This window comes from Medicago sativa, chromosome 4 (genome assembly GCF_051527215.1).
Source record: "Medicago sativa cultivar Bolivia chromosome 4, Bolivia_mono, whole genome shotgun sequence".
Classification (NCBI taxonomy): Eukaryota; Viridiplantae; Streptophyta; class Magnoliopsida; order Fabales; family Fabaceae; genus Medicago; species Medicago sativa.
Genome location: NC_140752.1, coordinates 25,481,151 through 25,505,396, shown reverse-complemented (window position 1 = coordinate 25,505,396; position 24,246 = coordinate 25,481,151). Strand labels below are relative to the sequence as shown.

Genomic DNA, 24,246 nt, shown 5'->3' with positions numbered 1-24,246 from the left:
ACTCGAAAGAGTCGTTATACTTGCTGCCGTTTTTTGCAGGGAGTTGTGGCTCTTGGATTTGCACCGTGTTGACGGTTTGTCCATACGCCATTCATTTTAAGATTCGCCATTCTTGTTGCTTGGTCTGAACTGTGGGGCTCGAAAGGGTCGTTAAGCTTGTTGCCTTTGTTGCAGGGAGTTGAGGTACATGAACCGCCTCAGTGTTGGCTGAAGGTTCAATCACCGCATCGAAGACCTTTAATTAGTTTTAGGATTAATTATAGGTTGATACATACACTTGTGTGTTGTTTTCATTTTTGTATCACCCGTTTGGGGTCGACCTACACTCATGTGTAGTTTACTGGGTTAGGTTTATGTCCCCCCAGTTTTTATGTAATTTTTTTCCCCTTTTTTAATAATATTCATGAGCATTGGACAAAAATTAGAGTCGGGTACCAACTTACTTGGGAGCCACTCTTTTTTTATGTCATTTTGCTCTTGCCTTATCAAAAAAAAAAAACTATGCATTTTATGTACAATTTAATGTTAAATAAAAAACGGTTTTCAATAATAATTATAATTATTAAGTTTGTATTAAAAATTAGAAGAAACTTTTGGAACAAATGCTAAGTATGATGATGATGTGAACAAATTGCTCATAATATACATTCTACTTGTTCATAAATATCCAATAGTGCTTTATATTCGCACATAACTTTGTGATTTTTTTTCCCTTTCCTCTCACGAAAGATTAAAAACATAATACAATTATTTAAAGGAAAAAGTAATCTAAAGTTTGTAAAATTGTATTCAATTATATTGATTATTATTTTTATTACATGAAGTACTTCCTAAGTGTATTAAAAGGATAAAAATAACACGTTGATATATTTAAGTGACATTTAGTAATGATTTTAAATTCTGAAGGGTTTTTAAAATTTTATAATGCTTAAACTATTTAATTATTTCTATAAGACCATGAAATTTATTATACATTATAAAGAGATCAAGTCATTTATTATTATTTGGATGCAAATAGGAAAAAATATGGTTTAAACACCAAAGTTAGTTTATGTTATAATTCTAATTCTTTCCATACTTCTTGGCATGACAGTATGTAATTCTTCTTTTAGTCAGATTTTTGAAGGTGTTTGTAAAACAGATAAAGATTGTCAAAAATTTCGAGGATCTAACATTAGGTGTCGTAAAGGCCATTGTGCACTGATCTAAAACATCCTAATGAGATAAATGAGTTCTTTCTCTAGCAAGAGAATTGTACCATATACCTTATGCTAGAATACTCCACATGTTGTCATTTAGTTTTTGTGCACGCACTCAATAATTATTATTTTCTTCTTATGTTTTTCCCTAATTTCATGAACCTTAAAGTTATGATTTTGTAATGTATGATGATGGAAATGAAATAAGACAACAAATAGTTTTATTTATAAGATCTCCTTATCTCGTAATTTTTGAGGCATCGCCATGGCCTACAATCCAGATACATCACACCTTTTCGCCTGCCCCCACCTATAATAATAAGTTTAATAGTTATGTTGAAATTGGTAAAGTACATTGAAAATAACACAAATTCAACATTGCCAAAATTAAAATAGTAGACTTTGTCCACTTTTAGTGTATGATTTGATCTTTTTGCATGAATAAAATAGAAGATAATTAATAGTTATGTTGAAATTGGTAAACTACATTGAAAATAACACAAACTCAACATCGCCAAAATTGAAATAGAAGACTATGTCCACTTTTAGTGTATGATTTGAGGTTCTTGATTGAATCAAAGAGAATATAATTTTATTTCTTTACAGTGTATAATTTAGGTACAAAAAAGCTAAAAACAATTTAGTTTTTAATTGTGTTTACTAGTTTTAAGTCAAAACCATTTCGTCTAAAATCGAAAACAACACTCCGTTCAAACAACATTTTAAGAGATGATGATAAAGTTAGCAAGTGCACTAAAATGTTGAAGTAATTTAGTAGTAAGATTATCGTCTCCACAAGGATTGTTGTATGACAATAATGTTCTATTAAAGACATGAGTAACCACTCTCAAGTCAAAATTGCTTTGTTTGAATTCTATTCTTCCAAATCATATCTTGAACAGTGATGGAAAATTCATGGATCATCCTATGTCTTTTACTAGTGTAACGTCCCGCACGGGTTACATTTTATTTAAATTTTTTTAATGGGTTTTACACATAAATAAGTTTTTTTAGATATTATTTGATTTTTTTTAGTTTGATTTCATTCCAGAATTTTGACATTATGTGGTACTTTATCCTCATATTTAAAATTGAAAGAATAAATCACCGTTTATTGGGAATTAAAAAGTTAAAATTTATAAAGATATAATTATTTTTGTGAGAATGATAAAATAGTGGGCAAAAGTACAATTATGCTTAAAATATAAAAATACTATGAATAATTAATATATTATGGGAGTTCTCTTTCTTCACTCATCTCTCTCAAACACAATACCCTAGCCGCCGCCCACTACTTTCCCTGTTGTGTCCTCTCCTTCAAGGTCATCATTTAATTGTCGTGTGAGTGGTGTGGTCGCTTCACTGTTGCACCACTTGAAATATGAGGATAGAGTGGATTTGGTGCCCATGTTGCCACTGGTCGATTTGGGCTCGTTCATAGTCATTTGTGCTGCACCCCGTGACTTGTTTCACAACACGGTCTCGTAGTTCTCACTTGGTGGTTCGAGGTCACAGTGCGGGTCTTTTGACAAAGAGAAGGTATATTTTGGGTTATGATTGCTTTGGTGGTCTTGAGTTACATATCTGGCCTAGATGGTAGAAATAAAAAACGGTCTTTAATTTTTATATATATTTTAGAATTTATGTAAAGTTTAAATATGAAAATTGAAATATTTTTTAGTTCAATATCGATTTATTCAATTGAAAATAGTAATTTCATTGTCAATGACATGGACCTTATTTTGGTACATTAAGAACAGACATAGAACATTGATATAATGGACAAACAACTTGAACGCAACAAAACAAAGTCACTTGAAGACACTATTTCTCTATCTTCACAATTTTTTAACCGGTTGAACAATTGCGTCAGTTGTTCAACAATTTTCAATTGTTGGTAACATTCTCTTGTTAGGAGGTGCAAATGATTCACAATCCAATTCAATAACACCTTTCGGGTCCACAAATGATGGAGTTGTGGGACTTATTTCAGAAACCTTATCCATTAAGTCCTATAATGAAAAATATGTCAATTTAGAGTAAAATAAGTATATATTATAATTACAACTGCCATTTACTTTTCTTCCAAAAAATCAAATAAAATAAACTTCAAATAGTTATTAAATATCATAACAGCATTGTCTTTCTCGAGACCAACTTTTTTCGAGAATTGCAGGTTCAACCAAATCATCCTGTTTGTTTAAATATGCACACAAACAATAAAAATTACAATTTTGTATTACATTAAGGAAACTAATGTCCACAAAAATTGTTTCAAACAATTAGAGTGTTACGGTACCTCAAGTGTCTCAACTTTTTAAAACTTTAAAAGGATGTTTGGTTCGTTGCTAAGCTTCATAACACGATAGCTAGTATCTTACATTTGTTATTATTATTTGTGTACAATTATACATTTCCAAAGTAAATACAATATTAGAGCTTTGTATTATCAAAAAGGTTGATAAAATACATACGACAATGTTATTGGACTCGATAATGTCAGAACATGATTTATTAAAATCCAGAAACATCTCGATCAAATAAAACAAAAAGTGCACTTCTGCTGTTATCAACTACTCGAATCTTGATTTTGAACCTGCATCAAACGGTTGGATGTGTTAATAACAAACTTAAGGATAGCACTTTACGCTGATTAAAAATCTCAACAAATTTAAGTTAGCATATACCTAGGTGTGACATGCACAACATGACGATCACACTTTTCACAAAAGTACATGTTAGAATTAACATACACTTTTTTGTTGCATGAGCAAGCGGTGTTCCACCATCCTTGTTAATTTAACCATTAAGATAATTATATAACGTCTAAAAATAAACCGTAACATTGAAAAATAAAATTATTTTCACAAAAAAATAATTAAATTATTGTGTTATTTTTGTAAACAAACAATAATATTTCTTCCAATTTATAGAAAGAAAATTATAGTCACTTACCAATCAAGTAGTTATTCTCGTAAGATTCATTGAAAACATCAGGTGCAGGGGTAAACGGATACACGTTTGTTGGGACCAAAGCAGTTTTAGATAGTTTGACTTTTGTATTCGCTGCGTGATGGTCGATATGAACTACTGTTGCAAGCAACATTAAATGAGGAAATCGTGAACACCATTCCCTCTTGGAGCTGCTCCTTGAACTTGTAGATCAATGTTCTTCGTATAGATGCACCAATTCGATCACCCTAGATAATAAAGATTAAAACACTATACTTTAAACAAAAAAAATAAAAAAAAACAAAAACGATATGAAAAAAGTACCTTTCGATCCATTAGAACCATTTTAATATCATCAGCGTCTTTAATATTATAAAATGTGCATTAAACGATTAGATTATATTTCATGTAACCTACAAAAAAATTAACTTTATAACATTTGAAATTTAATAATACCGTTCCTTCAAAAAGAAACATTTGAAATTTAATAATATCTTATTAATATTATGTAATATAATTTTGTAACAAATAAAAATTAATTATAGACTACCTGTTTGGAAAGCGCTGCTCTGCTAGGGTTTGGAGACCACCTCTGCTCCGGCCACCTTTCACCACCATTTCTCTCTGGTTTTGTCCGGTAGGATCAATAAATTTGGGGAAACGCAGTCGCGCTAATGCTCTCGGGTGTTACAAAGGCTGAAACACGTTATCTCCATAACTTTGAACCTTCCGGATTTAATCTCATCTTTCTTCTCTGAACTTTTTTTGCGAGGGGTGCTCTCAGCTACCATATTCGACTGGCAGGCTGAGCTGATGGTTCCAGCCCCAATTCCCAGTGCCGAGAGGGTTCACACGCCTCACGTATCAGTGGTTCCCTCGCCAATTTCATTTGCACAGGCTCTGACAGGCACGGATAAGGCGGTATCGAATGACAATTTTCCAGTACCTTACATTCGAGGTGAAACACTTGGTGTTAAGATCAGGCAGGACTTTTATGAACGTGAATGGAATTTTTGCAAGACTAATTTGCGTGGATGGCTTGTTTTGAACAAGGGAGACAAACCTTATACTACAAAGGACATAGAGTCAAAATTACAAAAGCTTTGGAAGACCGGAGGGGCATGGCGTATGCTCTCTCTAGGAAGGGGATTTTATGAATTCTTTTTCTCTAATGAAACTGATATGCGCACAGTCTGGTCAGCGGGGACGATGAACTTGAAACCGGGTCTACTTAGGCTCTTTGAATGGTCGAAGGACTTTAACATGCACACTCAGTGCAACACACATGCACAAGTGTGGATTCGCCTTCTTGAGCTGTCCCAAGAGTATTGAATGGAGCGGACGCTTCGTGAGATTGCAAGTGCGATGGGCACTCCTCTTTTGATCGACAACGCAACGACCAAATGTTTGTTCAGTCATTACGCTCGCATTCTGGTGGACATGGATTTATCTCGCAAGCTCTTTCATGAAATAGTGGTTGAGAGAGAAGGGTTTGCTTTTACGTTGGACGTAGCATATGAAAGGTTACCGGATTTTTGCACCCATTGTCAGAGCATAAGACATGATGTGTCTGCTTGTCGCAGATTGTACCCTCGGAAGGAAATTACCGCAGCTAAGGAGAAGATTGCCCAAGGGAAGAAACCAGTCCTCGTTCTGAAGCAAAATTGGGTTCCAACCAAGGATAACCAATCAGGTATTGGTTCTTCCGCTGCCTTTGGTAATCATGAAATTGAAGCGGAGGCAATTCCACAACAGAATTTGGAGGTTACCGTCCCTGTTCAGATTGTTGACAACCCAACATTTGAAAAGGAAACAGAAACCGTACACATAGATGCAGGAACAGCAATAATGGACCACACAGAAACAGAAACCGTACACAAAGATGCAGGAACAACAACAATGGGCCACACAGAAACTGAAATCGTAACCATGGACAGAGAAGTGGCATTAGAAGTTGAAACTGTGGAGCAGGAAACAGATGCAAGCCAACACGAATCTCCGAACTACATGTTAGGTAGCAGAAGGGGCAGCATTACAAGGGGCAGCAACATCTCTTGATAATATGGATGCTACTCTTAATATTACAAAGGAACTCCCAACATCCATTCCGACTACGGTGGTAACTGATTTTGTACTTATTAATAATAGTTTTAGCATGCCACTCCCAAATGTTTCTGATGATATTGTTAGGAAAGATGTAGAATATCATGCGCATATTTTGTCTCCCATCCGTGAAAAAGCATTAGATGTAAGTAGCATTGTGGCTCCGAAGGGTGCTCCAATACATTCGATTGTTCATAATGACTTGAGTTTCATGCAAGAATGGTTGTCAAAAGCTGCGGTGAATGAGGAGGTACCTTTTACAGAGGTAGTTTCGAAGTCACAGAAAAAGAAAAAATTAATTATGCCAAAGGTTCCACCAAAAACCCGTTCCAGGGGGCCACTCCCACCGTTTAAATGAATATTATCTACTGGAACATCAGGGGAATCAGTAACAATGATTCTCGTCTTGCGTTTGCTGATATGTGTCGGTTGCATAATCCGTCGTTGGTTTTTATTGCGGAGCCTATGGTGGATTATGATTCTGTTCCTACTTGGTTTTGGAGAATAGAGTGGATTTGGTGGTTTTTATCAGCGTCTTTAATATTATAAAATGTCCATTAAACGATTAGATTATATTTCATGTAACCTACAAAAAAATTAACTTTATAACATTTGAACTTTAATAATACCGTTCCTTCAAAAAGAAACATTTGAAATTTAATAATATCTTATTAATATTATGTAATATAATTTTGTAACGAATAAAAATTAATTATATAACCTTAAAAACTAATTACTACAATTAAATTTTTAATTAGTACGTTATTGTCATAGTGTAACTGATCAAAATTCAAAATATAATTTATTCAAGTTATTTATTATAATTTTGTAACCTACCAAAATTTTAATGTACCGTATATATGTTAATCGAATACTAATTATATTAATAATTATTTGATTGTAACGTACCAAATTTTTAATGCAACATATAAATTTTAATCGAAACAATAATTATATTAATAATTATTTGATTGTAACGTACCAAATATTTTAAAGTAACATATAAATTTTAATTGAAACAATAATTATATTAATAATTATTTTATTGTAACCAACTATGCATTTTATGTACAATTTAATGTTAAATAAAAAACGGTTTTCAATAATAATTATAATTATTAAGTTTGTATTAAAAATTAGAAGAAACTTTTGAAACAAATGCTAAGTATGATTATGATGATGTGGACATCTTTAGAGGAGAGGATTTTAGAATAGGCTATTTCTAAAAACTCTAAATTGTTAGTATAAAGATGATAGAATCTCCATGCATATGATCATGCATTTTCAAATTTGATAATTCTCCAATCAATATCATTAATGAATGACTTAATGAATAATTCAATATTCAGGAATTGATTTCTCTTCAAAAATATTTCTAATTATTTTGATGAAATAACGAGAATAATTTCAAGTGTAATAAGATAACGAGTGTAATCTCTTCATGAGAACATTCTTACATCGGTGTTGATAATGTTCTCTTCTATATGAGACGACAATATCTTCTTTGTCAATTAACCTTGATTTTTTTTTTGTTGATGATGAAATAATTCCCATAATTCCTCTTAGTGTTTGCACACATTGTTTCTTGTCACATTAAATATCTTTGAGATGTTTTAGTTTAGACATGAATATAGTCATGAAGGTACAATCAATCATTATCTTGAATACAACTTTTATGCATTTTCCTTAAAATCTCTTTTAGAAACTATTTGAAGATCATTCTTGAATCTTCATATCTAGTAAGCACTCAAGGTATGCAACAAAACTCAATGCGTGTTTTATCACGTGACTTTAAGAGTAATATTGTGTAGCTTTCAACTATTAACCTCTTATTCCTTAAATCTTTAAGGCTTTGTTGAAAAGCATGTGGTGGAGAGAATGAATCAATTAACCATTAATCTCATCGGCTTTTTGAATCTTGAATCAACACTCTTTTGATTCAAACAATATTCTTTCAATATCTTCTTCGAGCTTGTTATTTGTGATATTAATGTTTTGGTATTCTTTCATCGAGTAGATACATGCACTTGCAAGATACTTTCTTTCCAGTCTACTTCCATGAAAAGACTTATGTCCAAACATCAGTAAATAGAAATATACCCCCTCTTCATCGAGTGTTTACAATACTGCATCCGTCCTTGATTATAAGACCACTTACAAAAAATGGATATCCTTAAATATACGACTCACTACAAATTACTATATGAATTTATTATTTCATTTCCAAATATACCCCTTATTAATACTATCAATTTATTTTGAAATATGAAAAGGAACATTAAATTTATTTATATACAAAAGGTAATTTGGTAATAATTACACATATTTCAGACATCTTTATTACTCCAACAACTTTTCTTAATACTCGTGTTTTTTAAAGTGTTCTTATAAAAAGGGACGGAGGGAGTAAAATTTATTATGTTTGTTACAAATTTATTAAATTATATTCTACCTATAAAATGTTTCTCGAAACAGAAAAGTTTCCTAAAGATAATGGTGAGAATAAATGTAACATTCATACTAGACATATCTAGGAAGTTTAGCATGAGTGTTATCTTTAGTACTGGATACATTAAAAATTTACAACAATAAAACTTTGAATGAATAATATATACAACAATATGTGTTCGTACTATAGCAATAGAACATAACTCATCTAAATCATAATAAATACATCCTTGGAAGTCCATATCATCCTGCAGCGGGTACGAACGAGCATCTGCTGAATTATCCATTCGGCTATTAGCTTGCATAACCATCCTGCTTATCTGAAACAAATAAGGATTGGGATGAGACATAATGTCTCAGTGAGTTCCCCTAAATCCTAGGCTATAGGTAACCTCGGGGGAAACCTACGGTCACCACGTGTCTACAATACAACCTGACGGTTGATTATATGTGTGTGGGGACTTTCTTTCCTAGACGGTAGTGCATGCTAGACCCGTCATAGGTTCATCTAACTTGTCATAGGTCTTACTATCATCATACGTGTCATGGCGGTATAGGGATCCTAGTACCGCTCTCTCAAGATACGAAATACGCATCAAGACTTAACATAACATATTCATGACACGATCCTAAACCGGACGATTAGGGAAACCTAAGATCGTCATCGGTATTCGTTCATGTCTTGTTCTATTTCATAACTGGTTCTTGGCTAACATCATAACATAATCATCATATCTTGATTCATTTTACGGAGAGCCCCGGGGTGGAGTAGCCCCAAGTACAATCTCATACCTTTCTCAGTGACGTGCGGGCCCCTCTTACGGAGCTTATCCCGTGCTCATGACACCTACAACTCAATGACATGCGGGCCCCCCTTGCGGAGCTTATCCCGTTCCCATAAAGAGAACCCCTTGGGATCCAACCTAGCGGGATTACAAGAGACATGACACCTACATCATTCATTAAGTCATAGTCTTAATCATTCACGAAAGGTTTCTAACCTACACATGCATACTCGTTTACCTCGGATCCGGGGTCGATCCGATTAATGGTAAACTACCTTATTCATTCATATTCATACCTTTATTCATTCTTATTAATGTGCGAAAAGAATATACTTTGCGTCTTACTTTCATAGGCATTCTTATTCCCATAGTTGCCATACTTAGGGATTCATGCTATCTTTCTAGTTCTCGACAACTATTTCGAGGCTCTACATTCATTCCCTTTCTTAATTCATCATTTACCCGAGTAATTCGGCTTAAACTCTCTTATGCCATCATTGCCATACATGCTAAGATTACCATGATTTTCATTTTAAGAATCGTTTGATGTTATGGCCATTGCTTAGATGTTGTTTTGGGGTTATAAAGTTGTAAAACGATGAAATAAAAGCTTCGGAATGCACCACCGACCCTACATTGAGCCAACAAGCCAAAAAGCGTGCTGGCAAGTCAGAGGGTTTCGCTATTAGCGACCCTGGAGCGTGTTTCTTCTGGAAAATTTTGCTATTAGCGAAATAATTTCGCTAATAGCGAGTTTCTTCAGGTCAGTGGTGCTGATTTTGCATTTTTGACCCAAAACTCGTCAAATTCGATCCTGCAATGCACTATGAACATCCAGCAACTTAAATATCATTATAAAACATCTTTCATGGCAATTTTAACATGAACAAAGAAAGATCAAAGGCAAGGGTATACATTCCTATTTTTCCTAAACTTAACATAATTCATGTTTTCTTGTAAAATTAAGCACATAATCCCAAAGGAGGGTTCTATCTAAGAACTCACCTAACATAATCTTGCAATTCTTCAAGTTCCTAGCTTTCTCAAGACCAAACCCTAGTTCAAGAATCCAAGCTCAATCCATTCTTTTTGTTGTTTCTTGACCTTGAAGCTTCCATGGTTCATGCTTTACCTCCATTTCATGTATTTGGAAGCTTTGATGGCTTAGAGAGGGAGAGGAGGGGGCGGTTATTAGAGAGAAGGAGGAGAGAAAATCTCTTCTCAAACCTAGAGAGAGAAAGGGCAAGGTAAAATGAGTATTTTGGCCCCCAAAACACTTACATACTCCCTTGCGGCTTTTTACCATTTTGCCCTTCGTCTTAGTCGTGTTTAACCTGACACTGATGGCTCAACCCGTAGTAGACCGAAATTACATAATAATATATTATGTCGTACTTAGCATTCTTCATTACTTAACATTTGATACATCCGACGGGCAAAATTATTATTGCTGAAAAGCGGGATGGTACACTCTTCCCCCTTAAAAAAAATTCCGTCCTCAAAATTTAGAGATTACTTAACATTTACCGAGTTCAAAGCAAAACATCTTGAAGTAATCCTCAAATTTTCGAAATTAACTCTTTCGTAGAGTTGGCTTAACTTAAAACATCTTGGTCATAACTTATCCTTGCTACAAGTGGACTGGTAATCTCAGATCCATAAGTTATCTGCTTAGCATTAACCATTCATACATATAACTTATCATTACTTGGAACACTCAGGATTTACCTTTTAATTGGGGTCCTACCGGATTCCAGGTTTGCCCTGCAGTGCTCGATTGCATCTAAGACATCTTATCTTGTACACACATAGTTCATACATAATCTTCCTTACTATACCTTGGGACTCATGCCTCTTACTTACAGTACTTATCTGGACGATTCTACGAATCTCTTGTCTCTTTTCAAAGTCTTAGGAAACCTTCCGATTTCATTACGACCTTATTTCATCTGAATTCATGGGTAACTGATATAACTTAGCTTGGAGAAGCGAAATCAAATACACCGCTACACCTGACATCCATTAACTAGTCTTTTAGTTCGCATACTTTTAAATTCTCCGACTTTAACCATTTGTACTTGAATACTCTTAACATAAACTTGTACGTCTCATATATCCCTTCGTAAAACATTGTTGTTCACTTCGTCAAACCTTAACTTCCATAGTGCTTGCATACTTTATAGTGCCGTTTCTTGTTAGATAATAATGATACTTGTTCCATCATCTTGCTTCAAGAAATTTTCTAAACTTTGGTATACGGGTTCATGGAACGAACAGGTGCATAGTCATTTTAAAAGAATTTTGTGAAATTGAATCCGTAACGGTACAGTAGAACCATAGGACGAGTCACTATATTTTTAGAAAAAGTTTACAACTTGTCCCAAGCCCGCCAATGACGAGTTGGTCTTAAAGTCTGCACGTCTTAAGTGAGTTTACTCGCTTACGACGTGTGTCATTAGTTCCAGCAATATAAAAATGTCATGTTTAAAATAAACTTCATTTCCAAGTCCCCTACTACCTATCTTAACTTTAAAAATTATTAAAAATCATAGCTTGACATATCATAACAAGTATCGTCATCATTTAACAAGCATGGCATATGGGGTATATATCTCAGAGACACATATTATTACATAACTTAAATCATGCAGGATCCTTGACCCATACAATATCTCTTTCCTTTGTCTCAAGAACACTGAACTTAAATCATTACTTCAAGTCGCAAGAAGAAACCTTTGGAATCTTACATGCATTCCTCTTATCATAACACACATTCTTTCTATCCGACTAACAGTTCCTGCACGTATTCGATATCACCAATCAACAACCTGATTACTTCATTTGCAGTGACTCCAGCCTTTCATATCTTACTTGGTGAAGACACATCCATATACTTTGACCATATCCATTACTGAATGTATAAATCTCATTACCTACTTAACATTTCGAGAACTCCTCGTTCGTCTCATAATGCTTCTCACGAAGATTCTCACTATAAAATTCCATGGTCACTGTCAACTAATTTACCAATTAATTTCCGTTGCGCCACTCTGATTCCCACCGGTTGGCTCAAACCAATACTCTAATCCATTGAGACGAGTGAAACCTCACATTCCTTTTTCCTATATGTCACCATCCTCTTGAATTCTTTCGCAAAACCATTCATGTGGCAATCCAATGCCACAATCTTACACTCCTTGTTGCGTCGTAAGATTGATTCTCACGATCGACTTATCAAATTACTTCCTTGAACAATCAACATTGCATCTTCGTATCCTCGCTTGCTATGATTTGCTTAATCATACCAATGCTTGTTCGTTGATTTCATTCTCAAAGTAAACTTCACAAATTAGCACACTGGTCATTGGCGTTGACGATTCCTCATTATATATATAAAAACATAGTGAATCTGGGTCCTAGTCGTTACTCCACGGAATGAGTTGACAACACAATTGTGCCATCAAATCTTGCTCCCAGTGAGTTTAGCCCGCTCTATGCGAGTCGTAACAGACCAATACCTACAGAATTCCATTTAAATTCAAGAACGCCATCTCCAATCACCCATATGCATGTATTTATTTTCAAAATTTGGCAAACTTTAGAATTCATCATTACAACAAGCCTTAGCAAGTCAATTAAGCAAAACATAGATTCGAGGGATACTCATTGCTCCACCAAAATCCAGAAATCTTGTGATTTAACATAACTCTTTACCACTATTACTTTCCGTCTCATGACTTACATCCATAACGTCCATTCCATAAGCCGAAACCTCTAACCTCTTGCTCTAAACTCCTTCTTAACTCTTGACACATAATTAACCCCCAAAGTTACCTTAAATCGAATCGACTCCGTTAATAATTGTCCATGCCTTTTTCCTTTGGAAATCCTAGGATGTAATATGCATTCGATACTTGATATATAAAGGGTTTTTATTGCATAAAAGATTGTGAAGACAACCCCCCAATAGCGCTTGCGAACCATAGAGACGAACTGACAGTTTTCGGAAAAACTGAAATTTTCACCCCAGGTTCGCTATCAGTGAAACCTTCTGGGGTAATTTCGCTAATAGCGAAAATGTTGCTAATGGCGAGTTTCTTCAACTCAATTTTCTAGAAAACATGTTTTGCATAAAAATATTATTTCTCAAGTAACCCAATGCACATCATTCATTCCGATCATCTCAAAAAACAATTCTATAACCTTTGCGTGGCAGGCATTAACATCAATCGATACAATTCACGGCACATCAAAAATTAATGCCTTAGTAGTTCTAACTCTTAACATAATTCTTTAACTTCTTCCGTTACGAGTGGTTCAACTTGTTTCTCTACCAACTCACTGAACATTCCAAACATTAGAACCTTTTCCACTTTGGACATTCAAATCTTTGGCTTGGTTCACATATCTCTATCCCTGAGAGCTTACTGATTTCATTAATGCTCAACTATGTCGGAGCTCTACATCTTACTCTTAACATACTTGTACTCCCGGAGGAAACAAACTTTGACTGTCCAGTTCAACGACCACCTACTGGCACGATTAACTCTTACCTTCACTTGCTCCGTTCAACTCCATCAAATACTTCATTCCACTGGGTCCTATTCATCTCTCAGGCATCCGTTCTAACCGTCGAGTGTTAAATTGAGTTGATCAGGCTCATCTAACATCAACAATGAGAACATTTACCCGGAACCCAATGGTCCCCCTACCTTAGTTGTAATTTAATGACCCATGGCATGAACTGAATCGACCTGCTCTGATACCAAATGTAACACACCCATACTAGACGTATCTAGAAAGTTTAGCATGAGCGTTATCTTTAGTACTGGATACATTAAAAATTTACAACAATAAAACTTCAAATGAATAATATATACAACAATACGCGTTCGTACTATAGCAATACAAGATAACTCATCTAAATCATAATAAATACATCTTGGAAGTCCATATCATCCTGCAGCGGGTACGAACGAGCATCTGCTGAATTATCCATGCGGCTAATAGCTTGCATAACCATCCTGCTTATCTGAAACAAATAAGGATTGGGATGAGACATAATGTCTCAGTGAGTTCCCCTAAATCCTAGGCTATAGGTAACCTCGGGGGAAACTTACGGTCACCGCGTGTCTACAATACAACATGACGGTTGATTGTACGTGTGTGGGGACTTTCTTTCCTAGACGGTAGTGCATGCTAGACCCGTCATAGGTTCATCTAACTTGTCATAGGTCTTACTATCATCATACATGTCATGGTGGTAAAGGGATCCTAGTACCGCTCTCAAGATACGACATACGCATCAAGACTTAACATAACATATTCATGACACGGTCCTAAACCGGACGATTAGGGAAACCTAAGATCATCATCGGTATTCATTCATGTCTTGTTCTATTTCATAACTGGTTCTTGGCTAACATCATAACATAATCATCATATCATACATAGTCATATCATTCATTCATTCATTATGTTAGCGTTGAACAAACAATCATATCTTGATTCATTTTACGGAGAGCCCCGGGGTGGAGTAGCCCCAAGTACAATCCCATACCTCCCTCAGTGATGTGTGGGACCCCCTTACGGAGCTTATCCCGTGCTCACGACACCTACAACTCAGTGACATGCGGGCCCCCTTGCGGAGCTTATCCCGTTCCCATAAAGAGAACCCCTTGGGATCCAACCTAGCGGGATCAAAAGAGACATGGCACCTACATCATTCATTAAGTCAAAGTCTTAATCATTCATGAAAGATTTCTAACCTATACATGCATACTCATTTACCTCGCATCCGGGGTCGATTCGATTAATGGTAAACAACCTTCATTCATTCATATTCATGCTTAATCATATGTGAAGAGATTGATATCAATTCACGGCTTATACTCATTCTTATTCATGTGCGAAAAGAATATACTTTGCATCTTACTTTCATAGCCATTCTTATTCCCATACTTGCCATACTTAGGGATTCATGCTATCTTTCTAGTTCTCGACAACTATGTCGAGGCTCTACATTCATTCCCTTTCTTAATTCATCATCTATCCGAGTAATTTGGCTTAAACTCTCTTATTCCATCATTGCCATACATGCTAAGATTACCATGATTTTCATTTTAAGAATCGTTTGATGTTATGTGCATTGCTTAGATGTTGTTTTGGGGTTATAAAGTTGTAAAATGATGAAAGAAAAGCTTCGGAATGCACCATCGACCCTACATTGAGCCAACAAGCCAAAAAGCGTGCTGGCAAGTCAGAGGGTTTCGCTATTAGCGACCCTGGAGCGTGTTTCTTCTGGCAAATTTTGCTATTAGCGAAATAATTTCGCTAATAGCGAGTTTCTTCAGGTCTGTGGTGCTGATTTTGCAATTTTGACCCAAAACTCGTCAAATTCGATCCTGCAATGCACTATGAACATCCAGCAACTTAAATATCATTATAAAACATCTTTCATGGCAATTTTAACATGAACAAAGAAAGATCAAAGGCAAGGGTATAAATTCCTATTTTTCCTAAACTTAAAATAATTCATGTTTTCTTGTAAAATTAAGCACATAATCCCAAAGGAGGGTTCTATCTAAGAACTCACCTAACATAATCTTGCAATTCTTCAAGTTCCTAGCTTTCTCAAGACCAAACCCTAGTTCAAGAATCCAAGCTCAATCCATTCTTTTTGTTGTTTCTTGACCTTGAAGCTTCCATGGTCCATGCTTTACCTCCATTTCATGTATTTGGAAGCTTTGATGGCTTAGAGAGGGAGAGGAGGGGGCGGTTCTTAGAGAGAAGGAGGAGAGAAAATCTCTTCTCAAACCTAGAGAGAGAAAGGGCAAGGTAAAATGAGTATTTTGGCCCCAAAAACACTTATATACTCCTTTGCGGCTTTTTACCATTTCGCCCTTCGTCTTAGTCGTGTCTAACTTGACACTGATGGCTCAACCCGTATTAGACCGACATTACATAATAATATATTCTTTCGTACTTAGCATTCTTCATTACTTAACATCTGATACATCCGACTGGTAAAATTCTTATTGCTGAAAAGCGGGATGTTACAATAAAGTTCTCACAAAATTAAGAATAACTTTTAGTGTAACGGCCTATTAACCTCCATATCATATTAATCAAATATATTTTCTAAAGGTACGCACCCCGTAATAAAACTCTCATCCTTGTATTCCAAACAAAATTATTCCTAGAAATAAATCTAATAATATTGAAATAAACACCCTTAAGTGTTGTATTTGAGCAACTAACTTTAAATTGTAAAGTATATAATATCAATCATTGATGAACAAATCAACAATTGATTTTACATGTATGGGCATTGCAAATCGTATGTTTATAGACATATCAATTTTTAATTTTTGTATCCAATTCATTTATAGATGAGCCTCAAGATCAAGTGATGACAGTCCTTGATTCGTTGCCATGGGAGACCAATCAATTGAATTGAATTCTTGTTGTTGTAAATTAATTTCCTTGAGATTACAATTCTTGTTTTTGTTTTTAATTTTTTTTATCAAAACAAATTAAGGACGATAATCAATAGTGGGTAGAGGGAGATAAATAAAGATTGTGGCTGTTGTTCAAAAGAATTGTTCAGTATGGCCATCGATTGAATTATACAATGAAGCTTTTTGAACGCTAAAGTTTTTTAAATACTAAATTTTATCAATTTTTGTTCTTATTGTGATTTTGTCCGTCATGAATCTCTCTTCCAGTGATAAAGAAAAACTTTATTCAAGCATTCTATATGTAAATTCTGGAAAAACTGATGGGGTGAGTGGGTGAAATTTTTGAAAGGGTTAAAATTGGTATTTTTGATTATTTGTTGGGGTAGAGGTTAATTGTTGGGGTATTTGGTAAAATGTCCTTAACTTCACTAGTAATTATTATAACCAGGACAGTTTCTGAGATTTTGTGGCCCAAGGGCAAACCTACAATTTGAGCCCTAACATATATGTATGTATTTTAAATTCTGTGTTAAATAATTTAAATTATAGTTTTTATTACGCAAAAAAATAATATAACAAAAATACCAAACTTTATAAAAAAAATATTGAATTTTCTATGTAATATTCAAATGCTTGTACAAAATAAATCCTACAAGCATTTTTATATTCAAAGTCACTAATAATTGTGTTTACATCAATATGTTCTATCATATCTTTCCCGGTACATAAAAGGGCTAGAGATTCAACTTTTCTTGTGACATAGACGATCTCAAGTAGTTTTTCAATATTAATGATATGCTAAACACTATTCTCGTGTTCTTTGGTTTCAAACTTAAATTTCAACCATCGATTAGATTGGCATCATTCAATCATTATTCAAAGACTCTCTTACTCATTTATAAACAAAATTATTTATTGCCGCCTTTTGTGATTCTGTTCGCTCATTTATTTATTTATTTATTTTGTATTTTGGGGTCCAAACTTTAGACTTATTTTTTGAGGCATAGGACGGTCGCCCTCCTCACACTGCCTCAGATACAACCCTAATCATAGCATACGTTCTACTTGTTCATAAATATCCAATGATGCTTTATATTCGTACATAACTTTATGATGATAGAATTGTTTTTCCCTTTACTCTCACGAAATGTTAAAAATAATACAATTATTTACAGGAAAAAGTAATATAAAGTGTGTAAAATTGTATTCAATTATATTGATTATTATTTTTATTACATGAACTCCTTCCTAAGTGTGCTAAAGGGACAAAAATAACACAATGATATATTTAAGAGACATTTAGTAATAATTATAAAATTATGAAAGGGCTTTTAAAATTTTATAATGCTTAAACTATTTAATTATTTTTCTAAGACCATGAACTTTTCTATACACTATAAAGAGATCAAGTCATTTACTATTATTTGGATGCAAATAGGAAAAAAATGGTTGAAATTTCGAAGTTAGTTTATGTTATAATTTTATTTTTTTTTCTATATTTCTTTGCATATCAATATCTTATTTTGCTTGTAAAATAGATAAAGATTGTCCAAAACTTCATGGAGTTAATGTTAGGTGTCGTAAAGGCGCATGTGTATCGATCTAAAACATCATTATGAGATAAATGAGTTTTCTTTCTCTAGCAAGAGAATTGTATAATATACCTTATGCTAGAATATTGCACTTGTTGTCATTTAGTTTTTGTGCATGCACTCAATAATTATTATTTTTTTCTTCTATTTTCCTCTAATTTCAAGGACCTTGAAGTTATGACCATGAAGTTATGAAATAAGGCGTCAAAGAGTTTTATTTATAGGATCTCCTTATCTCATAAATTTGGAGGTATCACCATGGCCTGCAATCCAGACACATCACACCTATAATAATAAGTTGAAAATAACACAAACTCAACATCGCCCAAATTAAAATATAAGACTTTGTCCAATTTTAGTGTATGATTTGATCTTTTTGCATGAATCTAATAGAAGATAATTTTATCTCTTTACAGTGTATAATGCAGGTATAAAACAGCTAAAAAAATGTTAGTTTTTGATTGTTTTTACTGTTTTAAGTCAAAACCATTTTGTTTAAAATCGAAAACAGTACTCTGTTTAAACAAAATTTTGAATGATGATGATGAATTTGGCAAGTGCACCAAACTGCTTAAGTAATTTAGTATTAAGATTATCGTATCCGCAATGATTGTTGTGTGACGAGAATGTTCTATGAGAAACCTTTCTCATTGTCAAAATCGCTTTGTTTGATTCTATTCTTCCAAATCATATCTTGAATAGTGATGGAAAATTCTTGGATCAGCCTAAGTATTTTATGATAGAATCTCCATGCATATGATCATGAATTTTCTTCTTTGATAATTCTTCAATCAATATCATTAATGAATAACTCAATGAATAATTCAATATTCATGAATTGGTTTCTCTTCAAAATTAATCCTAATCATTTTGATGAAATAACGAGAATAATTTCGAGTGTAATAAACATCTTCATCATGAGAACATTCCTTCACCAGAGTTGATAATGTTCTCTTCTATATGAGACGACAATATCTCATAATTTCTCTCGGTGTTTGCACACATTGTTTCTTGTTCATTAAGTATCTTTGAGATGTATTAGTTTATACATGAATATAGTCATGAAGGTACAACCAATCCTTATCTTGAATGCAACTTTTATGCCTTTTCCATAAAAACTCTTTTAGAAACTATTTGAAGGTCATTCTTGAATTTCCATATCTTGTAAATACTCAAGGCATGTAACAAAACTCAATGTGTGTTTTGTCACGTGACTTTAAGAGTAATGTTTTGTAGCTTTCAATTATTAACCGCTTAGTCCTTGAATCTTTAAGGCTTTTCTAAAAACCGTGTGGCGAAGAGAATGAATCAATTAATCATTAATCTCATCAGCTTTTTGAATCTCCAATCAACATTCTTTTGATTCAAACAATATTCTTTCAATATCTTCTTCGAGCTTGTGAATTGTGATGCTACTGTTTTGGTATTCTTTCACTGAGTAGATACATGCACTTGCAAGAGACTTTCTTTCCTCTCCTCTATGAAAAGACTTAAGTGAGAACATCAGTAGATTATCATTCATAAAACTTAGCCTTTATTCCATAAGGTTTGTTATCAGAAAATTGATCCACATTTTGGATTAAGGAAAGTTGATCCTCACTTTGTCAATTAAGAATTTTATTGGTCATTTTGTGTGTTAGACAAAAAAAGGTTTTAATGATAAAAAATACCAATTGCATTGTGGTATCAATATCATAGAGTCGCCAGACTGCACTGATGGAATTTAATGGACCAAGAAATACAAATCTCATGAATGTCCTTCCATGAATAAAAATATGGAGGTATATCATTAAATTTTGTTTAGAAACGGTTGTCCATATATCTCTTCAAAATATCCATCTTTGATGATTCATCTAATTTCATGTTAAAGCTGAAGATTGAAGACATAGAGAAGAAAGACTACGAACAAAACAATGTTACACAATGATGAGGAAATCACAAAAGAAAAACTTAATAGATGTGAAAATAATTTATTTGATAAAAGGGAAGCATAAAAACGATTTAGATGGATGATTTGGGGTCAAGAATTGACCCTAAATCATTCTTCTTTGATGGATAAAGGAGAAGAAACTAGGGTTCTAGGTGATGGCTACCTCTATAACACGGTAAGTAGATAGGATGGGAAAAGTAAACCCTTATGGAAAACACACATGTTTACTATCAATCTTCCTTTTATGTTGGGCCTTACAAAGAAGTCACGGTTGGTTAATAACTTTTGCGTACAAAGCAAGAAATATGTAAGTTGGCCACTTACCTTGATTTCCCTATTGTGTGCTCATACAACGGATCTTTATCACGGATCCTTCCATGCTGTTTCTCTTGATCTCACTAAATATCTATTCTCATAGCTATAATTTTCGTTATTCTCATTCAAACCCTAATCAATCTCACTCTCTTAAACTGTAATTTTCGTTATTCTCATTCAAATTCTAAAACCTCATTCTTCTAAACCCTATCAACTCTTTGTGACACACAAAATGGGACAAAGGGTCTCTTCTTTCTTTTACATCAGATTGCATACATTTTCACCAGTGGGCTCCCTCATATTCTTTTTGATGACTTTCGGACCCGTCTAAGCGTCCGTGAACCTCCCGCTTCGACTGGGGGAGTGTGGTAGAATAGAATATTTTGTTGTAATTAGTCATAATTAGTTTCCGATAATTATGTTGTATCATAATTATCATTATTAGATAGTTGACCAAATGTTAACACTTTGATATGTGTGTGTTTATATATATATATATATATATATATATATTCTATTTAGATCAATGAGAAAACCAAGCATTACATGCAGTTAAAATATCATAGACACGCCTTTAATTCAAGCAATACATCTTCAAACTTCTTAAAGCGATATTATCCGAAATGGATAGTGAAACTTCTCACTGATGTCTCCTCCTGACCTTTAGGCTATGAGAATGGAATCCTACTCCGAGGCTTTGGGGAGGATAAAATTAAAATAAAAGGCATGTCTGTTTTTTTGAGTCTCAAAAACCATGCTCACTAGAATCATTGTTGTGAATTTGATGAAAAATCAAACCAATAAAATACTTGATGTGTGGAGCAAGTAATAATCAAGCAACCAAAAACAAAGTGTATGGAAGTTATAATCACAAACCAAAAGTAGAAAACAGCGAGAGAAAAGAAAGAGAGAACACAAAAGAATTTGTTTACCCAGTTCGGTCCAAAACTAACCTAGTCTGGGGGAGAGAGAAGCTCTCCATTCCACTATAATGATGAGTAACTTTACAAAAGAGATATCAATGGGTTACAAGAATAAGTCTCCCGCCTAATTCTATCCAAAGTCCCAATCTCTTTCCGTGACCAAGAGACTCAATCCTAATAGTGTTTCCCATGGTTAATCAAATCACAAGCCTAGTGTTTGTTGCTAAGAGCTAACTCTATACAAACCCTAGTTTGTTATTTGTTTCTAAACCCTTGTTTTCAGCCCCCTCTATCTCAAGGTTTCATCTGATACAAGGTATATATTTATAGTAAAAGCAATCCCTAAAAAATTGGAACAAATCTCACGCTGAAAAATAGGTTTTATTTTTATGCATCAGCGTAAAATCGTACTACGATTTTCCAGATTGTACTACTATTTTTCCAGAATCAGAAGTCCAAAACTGGTCCAAAAATTGTACTACAATTTTCCAAATCGTGCTACGATTTTAACATATTTCAAACTTCAATTTTGAGTCATTTTCACAACATTCTCCACCTTGACTCTAAATTAGTGATAATGTCAATTTAACATCAACCACCTTGCTGCTCTTTCCCTTGCTTCCCACTACACCAAGTAGCTCCACAAGTTTACATTTTACCTCTTCAACCATCGGAAGAATTCTGCCTCTTGAAGATTCTTGCATCCAACTACGCTAGGAATTTTAGGTAGCTGCACAAGTACACACCTTAACCTCTTCAGCCATCGAAATGTCTTCCGCCTTCTCGAAGATCCTTGTATCCAAACTACACTAGGAATTTTAGGTAGTTCTACAAGACTACACCATACCTATTCAATACGGAACATCTCCCGCTTCCTTGAAGATCTCATTGCATCCAATCACACTTGCTATTTTAGGGTAATACCACAAGGCATGCTATACATTCTTCAACCTCCAGAATGCTTTTCGTCTTCATGAAGAATTCCCTTGCTCACAACTAGAGCATAACATCCAAGGTCCTCCATAGTAGTACTATTCCCGGTGTGTTCAAGTCCACCTAAAGCTGAGCTTCCAACCTCTCAACTAGCAAATGCATACATCCCACTATGTCTTCCACCTTGAAACTCCACCTCAATAGGTAGATCATAAGTATTCTTATCACCGCCTCTCCAGGCTGACCATGAGTATTCTTACCACCACCTCGCCAGACTGATGTTGAGTGTTTAACGTCTCTTCAGACGATCATCGCTCTACAACGCATCACTCCCAAGGTGAGAAACATCACCTTCTTCATCCTCCAAACAACACACCACCAAAGCACCTACATCCTCATAACCCTCAGAGACAATTTGTGCGGAGTTACCATTAATCTCTGGACAATCCTTCTTGAAGTGACCCAATGCAAAGTTACCATTAATCTCTGGACAATCCTTCTTGAAGTGACCCATCTTGTTCAGTTAAAGCACTTAAACTTTGACTTGTTACTACTCTTTTTCGGGTTACCTCTGCCTCCACCATTCCCTCTTGAAACACTTAGGCCTTCACCGATTTCATCAGTTCTCAGGGTTTTGGACTTGGTCAACTCCTTGGTTCTCAAAGCCGCTTGAACTTCTTCCAAGGTAAAATTGCCTTCTTTGCCATAGAGCATGTTATCTTTGAACAATTCAAAAGATCTCGTTAGAGCACACAACAAGAGTATAGCTTTATCTTCATCCTCAAGTTTCACCTCAATATTCTCCAAGTCATCAAGGATTTTGTTGAACTCCGTAAGTTGCTCCATGATGGCCTTTGACTCCATAATCTTGAATGAGTAGAGTTGTTGCTTTAGGAATTGCCTACGAGCCTAAGACTTTGTCATATACAAAGACTCCAACTTTGACTACATCGATGCCGTGGTTGGTTCCTTCGCTACTTCTCTCAAAACTTTATCCCCGAGGCCGAAGACAATGGCACTCCTGGCCTTGTCCACCCTCTCGGTCTTCTCCGCTCGTGACATGGTGACCAGTAACGCACCTTCACCCTTCAAAGCTTTCTCACACTTTTGTTGTATTAACAACGCTTCCATCTTTACCTTCCATAACCCAACATCATTATCTTCGGTAAATTTCTCAATATCCCACTTTGAACCCATGATACGATTATCCTTTGACCCTTGATCCCTACGGTGGGCGCCAATTGTTGTTAATTCGATGAAAAATCACACCAATAAATACCTTATGTGTGGAGCAAGTAATAATCAAGCAACCCAAAACAAAGTGTATGGAAATTATAATCACAAACCAAAAGTGGAAAACAACGAGAAAAAAGAAAGAGAGAACACAAAAGAATTTGTTTACCCAGTTCGGTCCAAAACTGACCTAGTCTGGGGGAGAGAGCAGCTCTCCGTTCCACTATAATGATGAGTAACTTTACAAAAGAGATATCAATGGGTTAGAAGAATAAGTCTTCCGCCTAATTCTACCCAAAGTCTCAATCTCTTCCCGTGACCAAGAGACTCAATCCTAATAGTGTTTCCCAAGGTGAATCAATCCCAACCCTAG

General features: G+C 34.6%; 1 long non-coding RNA gene across 2 annotated transcripts; it reads right to left on the bottom strand.

The window, feature by feature from the left end:
• Nucleotides 1-2,872: 2,872 nt before the first annotated feature.
• Nucleotides 2,873-4,395, bottom strand: LOC146927254 (uncharacterized). 2 transcript variants are annotated; one of them, XR_015008186.1, is made up of 4 exons: nucleotides 4,155-4,395; nucleotides 3,887-3,989; nucleotides 3,674-3,795; nucleotides 2,873-3,211 (listed from the first exon to the last, which is right to left on the bottom strand). It is a non-coding gene; the product is annotated as an uncharacterized LOC146927254 (long non-coding RNA). The 2 variants fall into 2 exon arrangements; XR_015008185.1 differs by having other exon boundaries at nucleotides 2,873-3,795.
• Nucleotides 4,396-24,246: the final 19,851 nt, after the last annotated feature.